The sequence below is a fragment of the Schistocerca gregaria genome, chromosome 5 (genome assembly GCF_023897955.1).
Source record: "Schistocerca gregaria isolate iqSchGreg1 chromosome 5, iqSchGreg1.2, whole genome shotgun sequence".
NCBI classification, from domain to species: Eukaryota; Metazoa; Arthropoda; class Insecta; order Orthoptera; family Acrididae; genus Schistocerca; species Schistocerca gregaria.
The window spans coordinates 42,242,133-42,260,565 of record NC_064924.1 but is presented as its reverse complement, the minus strand read 5'-3'; the positions used below and the strand labels follow the sequence as shown (position 1 = coordinate 42,260,565).

At 44.0% G+C, this 18,433-nt stretch overlaps 1 protein-coding gene across 5 annotated transcripts in view; it reads right to left on the bottom strand.

Moving 5' to 3' along the window:
- Positions 1-18,433, bottom strand: part of LOC126272339 (inactive dipeptidyl peptidase 10) — a 1,336,959-nt gene that overhangs the window by 221,242 nt on the left and 1,097,284 nt on the right. The window lies entirely within an intron of this gene.

The window sequence follows — 18,433 nt, the reverse complement described above, 5'->3', positions numbered from 1 at the left end:
TCAAGAATAGGTCGTATTAGTGTTTTATAAGCGGCCTCCTTTACAGATTAACCACATCTTCCCAAAATTCTACCAATGAACCGAAGACGATTATCCGCCTTCCCCACAACTGCCATTACATGCTTGTCCCACTTCATATCGCTCTGCAATGTTACGCCCAAATATTTAATTGACGTGACTGTGTCAAGCGCTACACTACTAATGGAGTATTCAAACATCACGGGATTCTTTTTCTGTTCATCTGTCAACTTGGGCATAGCCAGTTACACTGCATCCTATCCTTCTGACACCTTGTTAACTCCCAGTTAACCTTTTCCTGGTAGTCCAAGATGGCACATATATCAAAGTCCAATTTCAGTATACACTGATGCAAAAATGTCGCAACGCTAAAAAATAATTAATGTAAAATAATGACATTTGTGGAATACATTTGTCTCGATAACATATTTAAGTGAATAACATTGTAAGATGACAGCTTAATGTAAGCGGGAGATAATTTATGTTGATGAAAGCTATTGCAAAGGTGAAATACTGGTACATTAACAACCTATGTAAGGACCAGACTGTTGACTGCTGTTTGCAAACGTGCATGCGTTGTGTTGTACAGGTGCTGGATGTCAGTTTGCGGGATGGACTCCCATGGCTGTTGCACTTGGTCGGTCAATACTGGGGCTATTAATGCTGTTTCTGGATGACTCTGGAGTTGCTGTCCGATGACGTCCCGTTTGTATTCCATTCGAGAAGGTATAGTGATCGAGCAGGCCAAGACAGCACGTCGGCAGTCTGTAGAGCACTTGAGTTACAACAGTGCTGTATGGGCGAGCGTTATCCTGTTGGAATACGCCCGTTGCAATGTTGTTGAGGAATGCCAACACAACAGGTCCGATCACCAGACTGACGTACAAATTTGCAGTCAGAATGCTCCTGCTGTCTTACTAAATAGCGCCGCAGACCGTAACTCAAGGTGTAGGGGCAGTGTGTCTAACAAGCACACAGTTTGGTTGCAGGTATTCAACTAACCTCCCCCTAATCAACACGCGGCCATCACTCGCACCGAGCACAACCTACTCTCATCACAAAACACAACAGACGTCCATCCTGCCCTGCAATGAGCTCCCGCGTGACACCACTGAAATCGGAAATGGCTGTTGTTTTGGTTCAGTGGAATGCATTCTACGGGCGTCTGGCTCCCAGGTCGTCAAATAACTGACTTGTAACAGTTTGTTGTGTCATTCTGGTGCCAACTGCAGCTCAAATTACTGCTGCAGATCCAGTACGGTGTGCGAGAATTATACGCTGAAACGGTAGTGCCACGTGGCCGTTCGGAGTACGGTCTTCTTGCGACCATATATTCTGTTGACCATTACTGCCAGCATTCATATACAGCAGCTACATTCCTCCCAAATCTTTCTACAATATCACAGAGGGATCGTGTGGCTTCTCGTATTCCTGTTGCGCGATCTTGTTGAATCGCAGTGAGGTGTTGATAATGGCGTGTTTGTCGCCTTAAAGGCATTCTTGGCTGATATCGATTCACCGCTTCCAGTCTTAGAGGTGAGTAACGCTCACCACCGTTAAAGCGTATATTTAGAGCAATACTGAGTTGCATACTGATAGTGGATCTACTAGCGCCAATCTTACGCGACTGGCGCGAAATTTGAATAAGACATCATCGTTCAGATGGAGAAGCACACCTACTAACTTTGGTGTATGTCGCAGAACTTTTTCTTGGTATCGTGATTTTTTCCATCAGTACATGACAAAAAAGTTTCTGGACACCTACGCTTTGTGATCAAAAGTTTCTGGACACCCCCAAAAACACAGTTTTTCATATTAGGTGCACTTTGCTGCCACCTACTGCCAGGTACATCTACATCTACATACATACTCCGCAATCCAGCATACGGGGCGTGGCGGAGGGTACCCTGTACCACAACTAGCATCTTCTCTCCCTGTTGCACTCTCAAACAGAACGAGGGAAAAATGACTGCCTATATACCTCTGTACGAGCCCTAATTTCTCTTATCTTATTTTTGTGGTCTTTCCGTGAAATATAAGTTGGCGGCAGTAAAATTGCACCACATTCAGCCTCAAATGCTGGTTCTCTAAATTTCCTCAGTAGCGATTCACGAAAAGGACGCCTCCTTTCCTCCAGAGACTCCAACCCGTGTTCCTGAAGCATTTCCATAACACTCGCGTGATTATCAAACCTACCAGTAACAAATCTAGCAGCCCTCCTCTGAATTGCTTCTATGTCCTCCCTCAATACTCCGTATCAGCGACCTCAGTAGTCATTGGACATTGTGCGAGAGAGCAGAATGGGGCGCTCTGCATAACTCACGTGGTCAGGTGATTGGGTGTCACTTGTGTCATACGTCTGTACGCGAGATCCTCACACTCATAAACATCCATAGGTCCACTGTTGCCGATGTGATAGTGACTTGTAAACGTGAAGGGACACGCACAGTGCAAGAGCCTACAGGCCGATCGCGTCTGTTGACTGACTGAGACCGCCAACAGTTGAAGACGTTAGCTCGTAAGCCACACATCACGCCGGTACACGCCAAACGATGCCTTGCTTGGTGTAAGGAGCGTAAACTCTGGACGACTGAACAGTGGAAAAACTTTGTGTGGAGTGACGAATCACGGTAAACAAGGTGGCTATCCGATGGCAGGGTGTGGCTATAGCGATGCAGGGTGAACGTCATCTGCCAGCGTGTGTAGTGCCCACTGTTGAAGAGCAATTCAGGGATGGCGATTGCATCTTTCAACACGATCGGATACCTGTTCGTGGTGCACGGCCTGTGGCGGAGTGGTTACACGGCAATAACATCCTTGTAATCGACTGACATGCACAGAGTCGTGATCTGAATCCTGCACAACACCTTTGGAATGTTTTGGAACTCCGACCTCGTGCCAGGCCTCGCCGACCAACATCGATATTTCTCCTCAGTGCAGCACTACGTGAAGAATGGGCTGCCTTTCCCCAAGAAATCTTCCAGCAATTGATTGAACGTATGCCTGAGAGAGTGGAAGCTGTCGTCAAGGCTAAGGGCCAACACAATATTGAATTCTAGCATTACCGTTGGAGGACACCACGAACCTGTAAGTCATTTTTAGCCAGATGCCGGATATCTTTGTCCTTCTGACCAAAAAGCAATTCCAACAGCTGGAGTCCAAAGGTTTTTTTTTAATCATGCATTTTGCGTTCTTGTGGAAATATTTCTATAGCAACTTTCACGTCCTAACAAATATTTCTTCATATCTAACGGAGAAGTGAAATACCAATAATCATAAATTTAGCTTTAAATTTCTTTAAAAAATTCATCCTCTATTGCACTCCTTTACGAGATGTATTTCTAGAAACACTGTAACATGTATTATTTTGTTTTATTAATTCATTTAACAGACACATACTTTCAAAAAGCCTTTTATCCCCTATTTCACCCTCTTGGGTGTGGAATTTCGGACAATCCCTTCTTAAAAGATGTCTCCAGTATAAGATCTACACCCTCTCCAAACTTCAAGCTTCTGTCATTAACGGTTTGGGCTGGTTTATGAGGAGTCCCTGAGCCTGTCTGACCCTATTTTACCCCCTTGTGGGTTTGAATTTCCAGAAACAGTGACTTACGTTTGTTTTATTTCTAACAGAGAAGCCATATTTAAATTTTCATAGAATGAGATTTAAAATTACGTTCATAATGAAATATTTTCATAAAAAATCTCAACCCCTATTTCACCCTTTTATGAGTTCAGTTTCCAAAAGCACTGAAACACGTATTTTCATATTTGTAACCGAGAAGTCAAATACCAATGTTCATAGATCTAGCTTTAAAAATTCTTTAGTAGTTATCTGATAATGATATATTTTCAGAAAAAGATTTCACCCGTCACCTCACTCCCATAGGGTTAAATTTCCAAAAATACTGAAACACGTTTGTTTTTTTATTTCCGACCGAGAAACCAAATATCAATTTCCGTAGGCCTAGCTTCAAAACTGCATTAATAACGACATTTTTCAAAAAAAACCTTCATCCCTATTTCACCCCTTCGTATTGTAATTTAGAAAAATTCCTTCTTAAACGACGCCTACAGTATAAGATACACACCTCCTCCAATTTTAAAGATTCCGTCCTTAGGGGGTTCTGCTGGACGACCATGAGTCAGTGAGTCAGCCTTTTATATATAGGGATTGGTTTATTTAACCTGGCATCTCACTTAGGTTTAACCAGGCGTTCTACATGTTTTTCAATACATGTACTACAGTAGCCATATTGTATTAAATTTAGAAGATAAAAGTAACAGTAGTACAGGCAAAAAACAAGAACCCACAGCTCTTATTTGTATGTTGTAAGTACAGCACTAATCAGAGACAATGGTAAAGTGGCTCTTTAATTATGAAACTAGCAGCAATGGATATAAGGGAAGGGATGAAGGAGGGAGGGAGAGAGGAATGTGATAACACACAGCTGACGAATGAAAGCGAATAGAAGGTGGCGTGACTCATGGAGAAAGAAGCGTAACTGGCAGACGACAGAAGTACTGCGTTTGGTATTTGACACGCGGGAAGTTGGCCGTACACGGTAATTCTGAGAAAAGGCTATGAGGATGACAGAAGGACATTTTTCAACTTCTTCTTAAATATATATGAAGATGGTATCTGTGCTTTCATAATAAAATATTTGACCATCTTCTTCTTCTGTGCAGTGCTCGAACTCTTACGGGAATCGGCAAAAAGCCGCGAGTAATGAGTAAAATGAGCAGGGTCACTATGATTATAGTGCGGGACAATAAGTTGCGAATGTGGGTCTCACGGGAGGCGTGCCAGAGATACGTCCCTACAGTCGCACTATCCTCTGTGTCCTGGGTGGTTCAGATGGATAGAGCGTCTGCCATGTAAGTAAGAGATCCCGGGTTCGAGTCCCGGTCGGGGCACACATTTTCGGCTGTCCCCGTTGACTTATATGAACGCCTGTATCCAGCTAGGGGTATTCATTTCACTGTAATTTCTTCTTAAAAGTAACAGGGAGGAGTGTGCAGGGCAGCGTGTTGCAGAGCGGGGCAGCAGCGATAACGAAGCAGTTTGCAAATGTTTTTGGTTTGTGAATGAGCGCAGCTAGGATATTACAGGGTAGCGCAAATAGAAGTGACGCGGACGAGTGGACACGATTGTACGTGAATGTAAGCACATAACCACACCCCATGATGCGCACTTCTCATGTTCGCGTGCCACATGATCCACACCGGTTTAGAGCGTAGCGCGAACTATGTCGGTGTGAGAGGAGCGGTGGAAAGAGGACGATGATACTCGACAGTGGAGCAGCGGAAGTTCGTTGTGGGAACTGTGTGGTCAGTTATTTGCCGAAAAGTTCAGTGGTGTCATACAACTCTTAGTCCGAAAATGGCGTCAGAGAGGATCTGTTTTGAAGAAGTCAAAAAACATTCCGAAACGCGCGCGCAAACAAGAAAATGTGGCTGGAGTTCACCAGAAAATGCTTCTGTGTCCTACCGAATAAACCTGTCGCCTGACGTAAGACACTGACTTATAACGTCGATCATGCAGACAAATACTCCACCTGGACCTGCACAGGTCACCTCATCTGTCAGTGTGCGGTTGCTTTAAGCGGGAAGCCCTCAAATATAAGGTGTATCGCAACATCCCTCATAGCTTCCAAGAACTGCAGCAGAACGTTTCGGATGAGACTGCAGCAATCCCAGCAGGCCAGCTTCGTCCCGCCTTCAGCAACTTTCTGTCCAGGGCCCAGAAGTGCCAAGAGATGAATGATGGTCACTCAACATGTGATACAGTCAGGTTACTACTGTATTACTGAAGCGAGGTACTGAGGAGCGCGTGCGCACAGAGGAGCCAGTGAAGTAGAAATAGCGTGTCGTAGTCCCGCAACTTGTATTGCGGCGACCACCCGAATTGAGCGTATGAAGCACTGACATGGTCATACCGACGAACGTTACAGATGTAACGCACACAAGCGTGCATGGTTAGCTGTAAACGTCTTGTGTTTTCACCACGCGTACCGCGTCGAGTTACATCACAACAATCGAGGTTCGGAAGAAGGAGTGATTCTACGACTTTCCGCTTCACATCCTGTGGAAATATGTTCCGAAACTTTTTGAAGGCATAGAGGCAAACGGAAGTCTTCCGCTACATGTCGACGCTCTTCTCTACCCTGTTTAAGTGTTATTCCAAAGTTATCCCCGTGTTCTTCACTGCTTTTCGATATGGTGTTGGGATACCGTCAAGTTGAATGGGAGGCTGTTGATGGCGGAATTTTGAACTCATTAGTTTCCGACAGCGTCAAATGGGAGGCAGTTGATAGCGAAATCTTGACTTATTAATTTCTGATGGGATGCTAAGGTTACTTGCGATCTATTGCCTTTATTTTAAGGCTTGGGGGTTTTCTACCATGTTAACTCTCAAGACAGCTCATTCATCTGGGCAATCGCGGTATTTATACCTTCAGGCCTGGGACCTACGTAGAGCTGGAGGTCATCGCTATAGAAATGATGTGTGCAGGAAAACAAAACCGATGAAATACGATTGACACACAAGGAAAACAAACGTGGGCCTGTGACTGAACTTATGGTACTCCCTTGGGAAAACGTTTCCAGTACGACTTTTTATTCTGACAGACAACACTTAGCTTTCTGTTTATCAAGTAGCTTTCAAACCATTTCAGCGCACTATCAGTATGTCAAAGCTGGCAGTGTGAAAAGCTTTGCTGACGTCCGAAATGTCAATGTTGTGGCAGCACGGCTATCCATGACACATTTCAGGTCATCGTCAAGGGGGGTAGTCCTTTTAGAAAAATTCAAAAATATTCTCTGGGATGTCTCCTTTATTGTAGTGTTCATCCCAAGTTCGCCAGAAAATTAGTTACCGAGTTACAAGGCGATTTGTGAATAAGTATCTGCGAAAACCATGCATAGCGAGGAAAAAAAAATAGTCGGCATCGCGGCCATTATGGCAGCATGTAATTTCAACGGCCTAACAGGCATTGTGGAGATTATGAATGTGCTCGAACTTGAGATCGGATCAGCCTGTTAAAACTTCTACACAAAAGCGGACGAGGAGCGTATCGAGCGAACAGAGCAGCGGATGACAGAAGCTGCCAAATAGGACCGCAAGGCCACCGCGGGCACGAAGAAGATGGAGGACGACCTCCTGTGGGATCTGGAAGGATTTCTGTGTGTCCCGGGGGTCGCCGATAACAAACAATGTAACACAAACTTCGAGTGCGTTTATCTCGAAAGCGCATTTTTCAAATTGACGGTAACATAACTTGAGAACGATACATACGATTTTGATCGGAATTTGATGTCAGCATTGTAAATTGAATTCTCTGTCAGGTTTCATATACATTATGCAGTTATCTTCAAAAGTTTAGTTTTGGGGCACGTTTTTGTCTCTACTTTGTGGATGAAGAAAACATTTATTTCAACACGTCACCATTTTGTTAAAACTTAATGTTTTAAATATTCCAATGTATGCTGATAGAAAATATGTTGAAAATTACTGATACAAAATTATTTTGTTACATATCCAGTTTGAGAGCTTCAGCAATTCACGACGATGACCAAATTTACCGACTGCAAAGGGTCATTCTACGTCCTGCAGCGGTTACAGTGAGTTTCGAAAGAGGACACAAAAAGGATTTCTTAAGGATGTAAGCACAACGAATAAAACTGCATGATTCGATTTGGTATTAATTTTTATTTTGATTGACCAATAGTCACTAAAATCACCTGATTTTAATGCATTCCGGGAAGACTACCCCGTTAATTAGTGCAGTATTTGTGCTATGGTATTTACGATAGTTAAATAAGTTGAATTTGCACAAGTGTTCAGAAATTCGGTCGTGAACAAAACAGTCCAGAGCTTTTGGAAAGGGCAGGTAATATGGTCACCGGTCAGTAATTACAAGGCGATTGTGAGTTTTCCATCTTACAAACAGGTAGGACTATGCCTCTTTCCCATGAACTGGGGTGTACTCCATCCACATCTGTTAAGACAGGTATCAAGTTATAGAAGACATTTTTATCATGGTTATGCTAACACCAACATAGCTTGTGCCTAAAGAAGAAATTCTCATTATTGGTTTACTTGTTGTATTTGTTGTTACGTGTTATAAGTGGAAAGCGTCATAGTTAGGTATGTAGTTAGCGGATTCTTGTGGAAGGTACTGGAAATTCACTGGCGGAGGGAAAAATTCATTTCGTCGGCTGAGACTTGAAAAGCGGTTTCTGACTTTCACTTCCAACACCCAAACTACGGGGATTCTTCCACAGAGTTGCGGCATTCGTACTGTATGCAAAGGAACAATCGTGCCTGAATTTGGCGTTACGAACACATTGCTCTGTCCTGTTTCGTAACCACCTATACAATTCGTAACATTCAGGTTTAGGATTTGCCTTGAATGAAGCATCGCTATTGTACATCATTTGACATAATTCTGTTGTCAGCGATGGAGCAGGGGGTTTTCTTACACGGATATTGCGTACGAGGGCATATTTGTCGTTTAGAGCAGTGAGTTTATTATTAAGTTCATACAGTTTACCATTAATTGTAGACTCGCTTGAGTATTAGATGCCATGAAGTTTTTGAACAGTCTGATGTTAGAGCGTCTCCATCAGTGCTTAATGTTCCTACGTAACGCGATTTATGCTTTGCCACTGGACAGTGAACTGACTACTGTGAACGAAAAATCGATATGTGATTTAATATATCTAAAAAATATTGGTGTTGGCCATCATGAATGAGTTCCCATTTTAAAACACAAAACTAACTCCGCCCACGCAGGAGGGGTGTTTAGGAGGTAGTCAATTGTTGCACAAGCAGACGTCCCCTTTAGTAATATTAACTTTTCATCTAAAACGCTGTTCTCGTACAACGCATCGTTTTCGAGATATTTAGTTGACTCAGTTTAAAACAAACACCCTATATACAGGATGGATCACCTAAAACTTCTACCACACCAGTATTGCTGAAATGGAAAGTACTTTGATGTGCGGTTTTTGACAGAATAGATTGGTTGTCAGTGGCTCTATTGTTAGCAAATAAATAGATTGTAATAATACTTAGAAAGCGTATTTTTTCCCATACATACACTTTTTTAAATGGAAGAATGTCTATTGGCACTAACAAACTAAAAGTAGGGTATATTGCAATATCAGTGAAGTCTGTTGCAGGATTCTAGTGCGAGTCCTTTACGGGAGATCGTATTTTGAAAAGTTTCAACACCGGCCCTTCTTCATGCCATTCAACTTGTGTAGTTGCCAGGTACGACGTTGCTATGTTTGCTTACAAAGTGCTTGTGATTTCTTTGAGTGGATTGCGAATTGCTAGTCCGTTTTGTCTTAAAGTCCAAGCAGTAGTTCGTGAGTGGACGATGGGATTTACTGACACAGAAAAAGCCATTGGATTGTGATTTATGGAGAGTGTACGAAAATACAATTTGTTCTTGTACGGCATACGCGGCAAGGTATCCCAATTATGACAATCATCTCGCCAGTCATTTATCAACCTCTTAAACCAACTACGTGAAAGTGGCATTGTGACACCTAGACAAATTAACAGAAGGCAAGTGAAGACAAAAGAGGACCAATTAATATTCTTGCTAGTGTTGCAGCTGATCCTCACGTCATGTATCTTGTTTAATGATTAAGCCACATATACCAATCATGGCCATGTAAACCGCCGAAACACGGACTATTGATTGTTGACAATCTCCTTTGGCTTCGTCAGGTGGAATGGTGAAATGTCAGGGTCTTTTAAGTTAAACATGTGGAATGGGATAGTGAATCATCGGCTCACCGGCCCATTTTTCATAGACGGAACACTGAACGCGCACAAGTGTCGCAGCCTCTTAACAGACCATCTTCGACATATGCTGGAAGACGTTTCTCTGTTGACTAGGAGGAACCTGTGGTACCGACGTGATGGCTGTTAAGGCCATAGTGCAAAAAGTACTGCAGCTTGTCTTCCAAATCGTTGGACTGGACCTCGACCGACGAATTCCGCGGATTCGAGTCCTGTAGGCTTTTTTCTCAGGGGAAAGCTGAAAGACGATGTCTAAACGGACATACCAACTACACCCGATGATATGCAACAACGTATTACTGCAGCCTACTCGTTCCTTATTAGACTGGAAGCGTGTACTGCCGCTGCCGGCGGTCATTGTGAATAAAACCTGTGATGGTCAATTGTCACGTTATTGGTTAGAGTCCACATAACTAGTGCATACACTTGTGTTGTTTTTGAGTGTGTGGTACGACACGTGTTGTACAAGTGTATATGTCCGAACTTTTCAAAATACGATCGCGTAAACGACTTGGACTAGAATCCTGCAACAAAAACCACTCACATTCTAATTTGCCCCGGTTTTACTTTGCTAATGTCAATAGCTTTTGTTGTATTTAAAAATGTTTAAAAAAATAGACTTTATAAGTATTATTGCAATCTGTTGGTTGGCTAACAATATAAGCCGCTGACTACATTCTTTGAAAATCGCACGTCACTAACACTTTCCGTTTCCACAGTATTTGCAGTACTACAAGTTTTGGGTGGTTCACCCTGTAGACTGAGAGCCAAAAAATTATGACCACCTGCTTAATAGTTTGTTTTACCATGTTTGTAACGAAATAGATCACTGATTCCGCGTATCGGGGATCTGACGATTTGTTGACGTATTTGTGCAAATATGAGTCATTAGATGGCGACGCACAGGTCATATAATCCGCGTAAATGACCGACCGCTCATTTGCGTACGCTGTGTTGGCGTCAGATAGCGACCCAGGTGGGTTTCAAAGGATTAACATAAGGCGAATTTGTCACCGAGACATGAACGAGAGCTCACCATGATGCTTCTCAAACTACTGCAGCACGGTTCTGGTTCCGAGACACAGACAGTTGTACTGCTCATAGATGACATCGACGTCGGGGAAGACATCGAGCATGAAGGGACGCAGGTGGTTCGCAGCTGTCAGCGCGTCTTCGATTACTGCCACTGGCGCAGGAGAACGTCCCCCACAGCATAACACTTCTCCCACCAGCCGGCGTCCGTGGCGCCCTGCGCGTTTAGAGCCGCCGTTCACCTCCGTGACCGCATTTGTGGAAACGACCATCGATCAAGTGTTTAGCAAAAATATGATTCATCCGAAGAACCAACACGTTTACATTTGATCGACGGTCTATTCCCAATGGTCTCGTGCCCTTTGAAATCGTAATTGACGATCTATTTGGGTCAATATACGGACACGGCGGTCTGATGCGAAGCTCAATGTTGAACAATGTACGACGAACGGTGGTGTCCGAAACGCTTGTGCTTGCATCAGCATTGTGCTCGTTCGGCAGAGATGCCACTCATCACCTTCTCTCTTACTTTACAGAGCAGACAAACCTCCAAACCCCACGCTCTGCGAAAAGTCTCGGACACCCAACTATTGAGTGCCTAGTGGTAGTTTCTCCGTCCGCCTGCCTCATTCCGTAGATACTGACGAATGTAGCACGTGAACATTGGGCCAGATTCGCCGTTTTCGAGATACTCGTTCACAGGCTCTGCGTAATAATAATCTACCCTTCCCTAAAGTCGCTTATCTCAGTGGATTTCTCCATTTGGAGCCCATATATTCGGTAGCATGATCCCCCGTCCGTTTCTGCTCCCCTTACATACTATTGGTATCGCATCATATGCCCGCAACACCACCAGGCGGCATCCAACGTCGCGGCGGGCAGTGGTTTTTTTTTTTTTTTTTTTTTTTTTGCTTGGCCGTGTATATGACATGAGAACACACCAGGCAAGTGGGATTGTTCTCTCTGTACCAGTGTTTTAGCTCCGGATAGGATTAGCATTCGTACCACCAAAGGAACGTCTTCCATCGGTGCAGGCACGGTCACCCGCAGGAAGTGCAGCCTTGTCTCTCTTGTGATGCATTATGGAAGGATGGCTGGCCTCTCGGGGCAGCCGACAATAATCTCCACTCAAGACTCAAAGCCTGAACCAGTACTCATGGATGGCCGCCGCAATACCATGCCTATTCTTCGCAGCACACACGTGTTGTTAAGGTTGACGACGGTAGCGTTCTTACTAAACATGATCTCATCTGTTAATAGTCTTACAGAGCGTTGATAGAAGTCTGAGGAGCTTTATATACAAGCAGATTTGCAGTCCAACGGAGATTAAACTTTCAGTTAAACTGCAAGTAATGTACACCGTCCATTCACAAACTTACCAGACTAGTTTTATTCCTGGCATATAAGCGACGTCAGTGCAGTAACTACTGTGGCAGCCTAAACTAATGTCTGTCAACACAGGTGTGAGCAGGCAGTTTTAAGTAGTGCACGGGCGACCGTAGCCGACCGCTGTGGCCGAGCGGTTCTAGGCGCTTCAGTCCGGAACCGCGCTGCTGGTGCGGTCGCAGGTTCGAATCCTGCCTCGGGCATGGATGTGTGTGATGTCCTTAGGTTAGTTAGGTTTAAGTAGTTCTTAGTTCTAGGGGACTGATGACCTCAGATGTTGTCCCATAGTGCTAAGAGCCATTTGAACCATTTAAACGGGAGACCGTAGTGTGTCAACGTCGCTGTGTCACAAAAATAGCAATGAGGAAATGAAGTTAATACCTCCAGATCAATTGGTAAAGACATTCTCCCGACTGTTTTGCAGAAGAGAAAAATGTGCGCAAAATTTGTTCTGTACACGTAGACTTCCGAACAAAACACAACGATCACTTGATGGAGAAGAAAAAGGCGGACTTTCTCTTCTGGAAAAAAAATGGGAATTGCCACAAGACGCAAAAGAGCAAAATGGCTCTCTGGTGGCTCGCCAGCTCCGAAGAAGGTGGGAACGTGACGCGCGAGTTGAACTTTCTAACAGTTTCACATGGTTGTATGAAGTTTCTGTGCTTTGTACCCGAATGAGGGACGACTATCTAGAACAAATGAAGCATTTTTTCCATTAAAGTAGTCTTGAAACATTTTGAACTGACGGAACAGATGCACAGTCATTAAAATATCCGATCTACGTGCCCGTGTGTTATGTAACACAGTGTAGAGTAGCAGCGAGATATACACTGACTTAAAAAGAAATCGCAACACCAAGAAGCAGTTCTGCGTCCTAAACGAAAGTCAGAAGACGTGTTTCTACATATGAAAAATGATATTTATACTCCCCTTGTAGTTGTCTCATCAAATACTGTTCATATTTTACTTTGCTCATTTATTTAATGAAAACTTGTACACAGCCACTGCTTTTATTATCATGTTAATGTAAATGTTAAAATGCAGTACCATCACACTCTCAAACTGTAGGTTCCCTCAGACACCTCAATTTTCCTGCATTTATTAGTTTCAGTTTCTCTGATTGATATTGCTTAAGTTCCTTATGTATTCTGTATTTACATTGACAACTGTCTCTTCTTTTTTAATTGGTTGTGGATCACTCTACATGTTTCATACCCCTTGATGCAGCCTTGTCTAGTACTAATTTTATCTTATTTTATTAGTTTTGTTTATTAATAGAAACTGTTATGTAGGCATTCTATTCCTATTTTGTGTTTTCCTGTCAACTCCATTGATATTTAGGTACTGTTCAGTTTTTACTATTTCATTGCAAAGATGTTACTTACTGTATGTTTCTACTTCACTCTAGATGTGTTACTTCTCTTCCAATGTTGTCTGCTAACATTTAACTTCTTTGGTGATAATACTCAGTAAATGTCTGAAGATGGCCTTGTAAGCCGAAAACCGGCTAGCAATAAAAGTAATATTGTAGTACAAAAGCAAACTGTTGCTTTTCATTTATTATATCTATACAAATTTCGCGCCATTCGCTTAAGAGTGGACATAGTAGAGCCACTGTGAGGATGCAAAATCAGGTTTGCTTTAAATACACGCTGAACGGTCGTGAGCGCCAGTTACCTTTAAAACTGGACGTGGTGAGTTAATGTTTCCCGAGAATTAATTTAAGGCGACAAAGACGGTATTATCAACACCTCACTGAGTTTGAACGAGGTCGTGTAATAGGGCAACGCGAAATTGGATGACCCTTCCGCGATACTGCAGGAAGACTAGGCAGGAATGTAGCCAGTGTACATGGTTGCTGGCAGCGGTAGTCACGGGAATGTGCGGTCGCAAGAAGACTGGGCGCAGGACGGCCACGTGGAAGTACCGTGAGGGAAGGCCATCCTGCTCGGTGCACGGCCCTGGCACTTCGTACTGTATCTGCAGCAGCGATTTGAGCAGCAGTTGGTACCACAGTGATAGAAAGAGCAGTTAAAAATCGGTTACTACAAGGACAGCTCCGAGCGAAACGCGATGTAGCGTGCATTCCACTGACTCCAAATCACCGTCAGCTGCGACTTCATTCGTCAGAAGCAAGGGCTCACTGGTGGGCCCGCTGGAGGACTGTTGTGTTTTCTGATGAGAGCTGGTTCTGCTTCGGTGCCAGTGATGGCCGTGTGTTGGTTATACGGAGGCAACTGAGGGCCTGCGACCAACCTGCCTACGTTCTAGACACACAGCACTTACACCTGGAATTACGACCTGGGGTGCGATTTCGTATGACAGCAGGACCACTCCCGTGGTTATCCCACGGAGCCTGACTGCAAATTTGTACGTCAGAGTGGTGATTCGACCTGTCGGGCTGCCATTCATGAACAACATTCCACGGGATGTTTTACAACAGGATAACGGTCGCTCACATGCCACTGTTGTAACCCAACATGAGCTACAAAGTATCGACATGATGCCTTGGCCTGCTCGATCACCAGATCTGTGTCCAATGGGGGACATCTTCAGACGACGACTCCAGCATCATCCACAAACAGCATTAACCTTCCCTGTATTGACCGACCAAGCGCAGTGGGTATGGAACTCCATCCCACAAACTGACATTCGGCATCTGCGCAACACAATGCATGCACTTTTGAAGAATTCTACATTCTGGCTTTACCCCGGTCATTAATGTACCAGCATTTCATATTTGCAATGCTTTATCTCCCGCGTAATTTAACATGTGGTCTTGCAATGTTAATCATTTAAATATGTTACCTAAACAAGTGTATTCTCGAAATTTCATTAGTCTACATTAATTACTTTTTGATATTGCAGTTTTTTCCCCGTCAGTGTAGTTTGTTTAAACCTCCGGCGTGCTAACATGTGTCTTAAGAATGCACCAGCTCCCTCGCTCGTACCATTCAAAATAACATTTGTGAAAACAGGACACGAGAGATTCTCCCAGAAAGATGGGTAAAGCAAACAGACAACAGATATTCACAGCGGCTGTGTTTCTAGCCTCATAACTGTTGAATGGCTTTGAGGTGCATTTGCAGGGACTTAACTTTTCTGGGTTTCGGGTGTCAACAAAGCTACGTGGTGTCGGGCAAGGGAGCTTGTTGGCAATGAGGGGCGAGTATTCTCATCAGACCCTGGCTGGTGACGTAGCGTGCAGGCCGGGGCGGTTCCTGCGTCTGAGCAGCACGCTATGGCGTGCGCCTGTGGCGGCCGCTGGAGGCCGACACAGCTGTTTAGCAGCTCGCCAGCAGCTGGGCAGACAGGCTGATAGCCGTCCTAACACTCTGAAACCCACATCACACACTTGTAGTAGAGGCATTATCTACGGCACCGTTACAGCCTGCTACTTGCCAGTAGAGCGCAGGCAGCTACAAATCTTTTACTCCGTCTAGCAATGGAAGTGTTCATACAATGGGTCACTGATTTTGCTCGTCTTTAGCGCGAATGTACCGCGTACAAAGCTGTAATTAATGCTCCTCCAGTACGATACACTCTCAAGCATTTCCGAGAAATCGAGGTCCTTTTCGTTACCATACTAGACCACAAGCCGTCTAGGAGTGGCATTAACGCAACCAGCGGAGGCGGCGGACATGTATTCTTTCCCTACTGCAATCGATATTCATCATTCGGGTTTCTCTTTCTGCACTTCGAACCGATACACCTCTTCAGCGAATCCTGTTTCTTCCGAAAGAAATAATAATAATACCAATAAATGGTCGGTGTCACTGTAACTTCGTACAAGTATACACCATCGACGGGTACGTAAGGTATTATAACTGCAATTCTCTGTGACAGATACAATGGCCAGCAGAGTGCATTAGTGTTGTTCGTGTTTAGTGTCGTTACCAGTAGTGGCCTGGTAGTCTATATAAGGGGCGCGAACGGGGTCAGACGTTGAGTGATCACTGTGAAAGGCACAGAGCGCTACGCTGTCGTATGAGACAGCAATATCAGCAATAGAGAGAGTCTGAACTGTGCCAGATGTGGGTCTCCATTTGGCCGGCTGGTCGAAGAGTATAGGATCCAGATTTGTGGGTCATTCGGAAGTGACGGAAGTCTGATGTTAGTCTGCATGGAAACACGAAGGCAGGCTTAGTCATCATGAAGACTTCGGTCGAGCACGACAGACCACCACAATGGAGGACTGCCAGATTGCGCATCAAGTTCATCGTAACCATTTCAGATATGCGCCTGAAATCAGAAAGCAAGTAATGGGCCTACGTATAACATTATCTGTCATCCCGCATAATTTGCTGGAGACTAGCAGCAGGCCAACCAAGAAATTACCTTCCATGAGTCCACTACCGCTAACAACATAAAACAAATGGTAGCGTTTGAATTGTGCCGTGACTGAAAAGCGTGGACTGCTCGTGAATGATGTCTTGTGTTGAGTGATGACCTGCGTTTATGCACTACCCCAGGTCACCATCTCGAGTATGCAGGCGTCGTGGGGAGAGGTCTCATTATATCATTGTTCTGGAGAGGCACAGTAGTGTTACTTCTGGCGCCTTGGTGTGGGAAGCCAGTGGGAATGGCTTCGGCTTACAGCTGGTAGTTACTGAAGGACCACTAATGGCACAGTGGTATGTCACGGACATCCTGTGACCTCATGCGTTACCTCTCAAGTGACAGTACTGTTACGCTACAGAGTAAAACAGGCGAAAAAATTTCAGTTGAGTTTACGATGGCACAGCCACAGGCGACACCATGTACTTTTTTTACGATATATTCCTAAGATTCCGATCTCGAACAACCTTGAAAATTCTCATCATACTTTTATCAGTTTCTAAGACACAGAGGTTCAAAGCACTCCTACTTGTACACGTAAGACACCCGAGTAAAATCCGATGTGAGCCAAAAACGTAATTTATAAAGTGACATAGCACGTAGGAATATGATGTAAAGTCTCTCCGTTATAATCTGGGAACATGATGTTGTAGCAGTGAAGGACATGCAAAATTTTTTTCGTACGTAGAATCCGGTCTGAGATGTATTTCGCGTTGCTTCAGTTTCACGTAACTAAACTATCTAAATTTTACTGGCCAATACGTTTCTTTCCATTTGAGTTACATGCCCTGTTGCAAGAGGGAAAAGATGGAAACCAACGGAAAAATCTTGTCGGAGCACAAAAAATGCAAATATATTCTTGTTTATTTAACAGACTTCGCCTGGAAAGTGTGGTACCAGCTGCCTTTTTCTACCTTCTTTGTCACCTTTAAAAATTTTGACAAGCGAACATATTCGCGCTTTTTCAAGTTGAGGGAGGAGAAGACATAGGCAGTGGCAAAGAGACGGAAAAGTAATAATTATTGGGAGATAGTAGGCAGTGACTGTGTTACAGAAAGAGCGAAGGAAACAACGGCAGTACGAGAGATAGAGAGGAATACAGTGACAGTGGAACGTCGTTGGTTGTGACAGAACAGTGCTAGGAAAAGAGTGAAGGAGACAGTGCCAGGTCGGGAGGAATAAAGAGATAGTGAGAGACAGATTGTATGACGCCAACGTGGAAGAAAGGGATAGTGACAGTGAGAAGATGCAGCAGCTGTGGGAAGCAAGGAATGAAATATTAGCAGGAAGAGGGAGCAGGAGGGAGACAGTGCTAGTGAGCGGAGACTGTAATAGAACGGCAGAACGAAGTGACTATGGCTCTGACACGGGATACTATCACAGACAGACAACGAGAGATAATGACAATGAGTTGGGCTGAATGAGAGAGTAAGAATAGGCAAATGGGAATGGGTGAGTATGAGCTGCTTACAACGAGGGAATTGTGGGTGTGAGTGGGTAACAGTTATGGGAGATTGTGGGAGACTGAGGTGAAATGCATGTAGAAAAAAGCGCAAATATGTTCGTCAGAATTATTGGGAAAATTTTTAAAGGGACTGAGGAAGGTAGAATGAGGGAGCTGGTACACCATTTTTCAGTTAGAGTATTTTAAATAAACAGAAACAAATTCGCATTTTTTGTGCTCGGACAGGAGCTTTTTCCGCTTGTTTGCAATGTTAACATAAATAAGTCCATAAATAAATGCTTATTTCATCACGATTCATTGTTGGGCCTGGTGAGCCACGCAAGTACCACAGTGATTGTCACTATTATTAACGTTCCTTTTGATGAAATGTGTTTCGT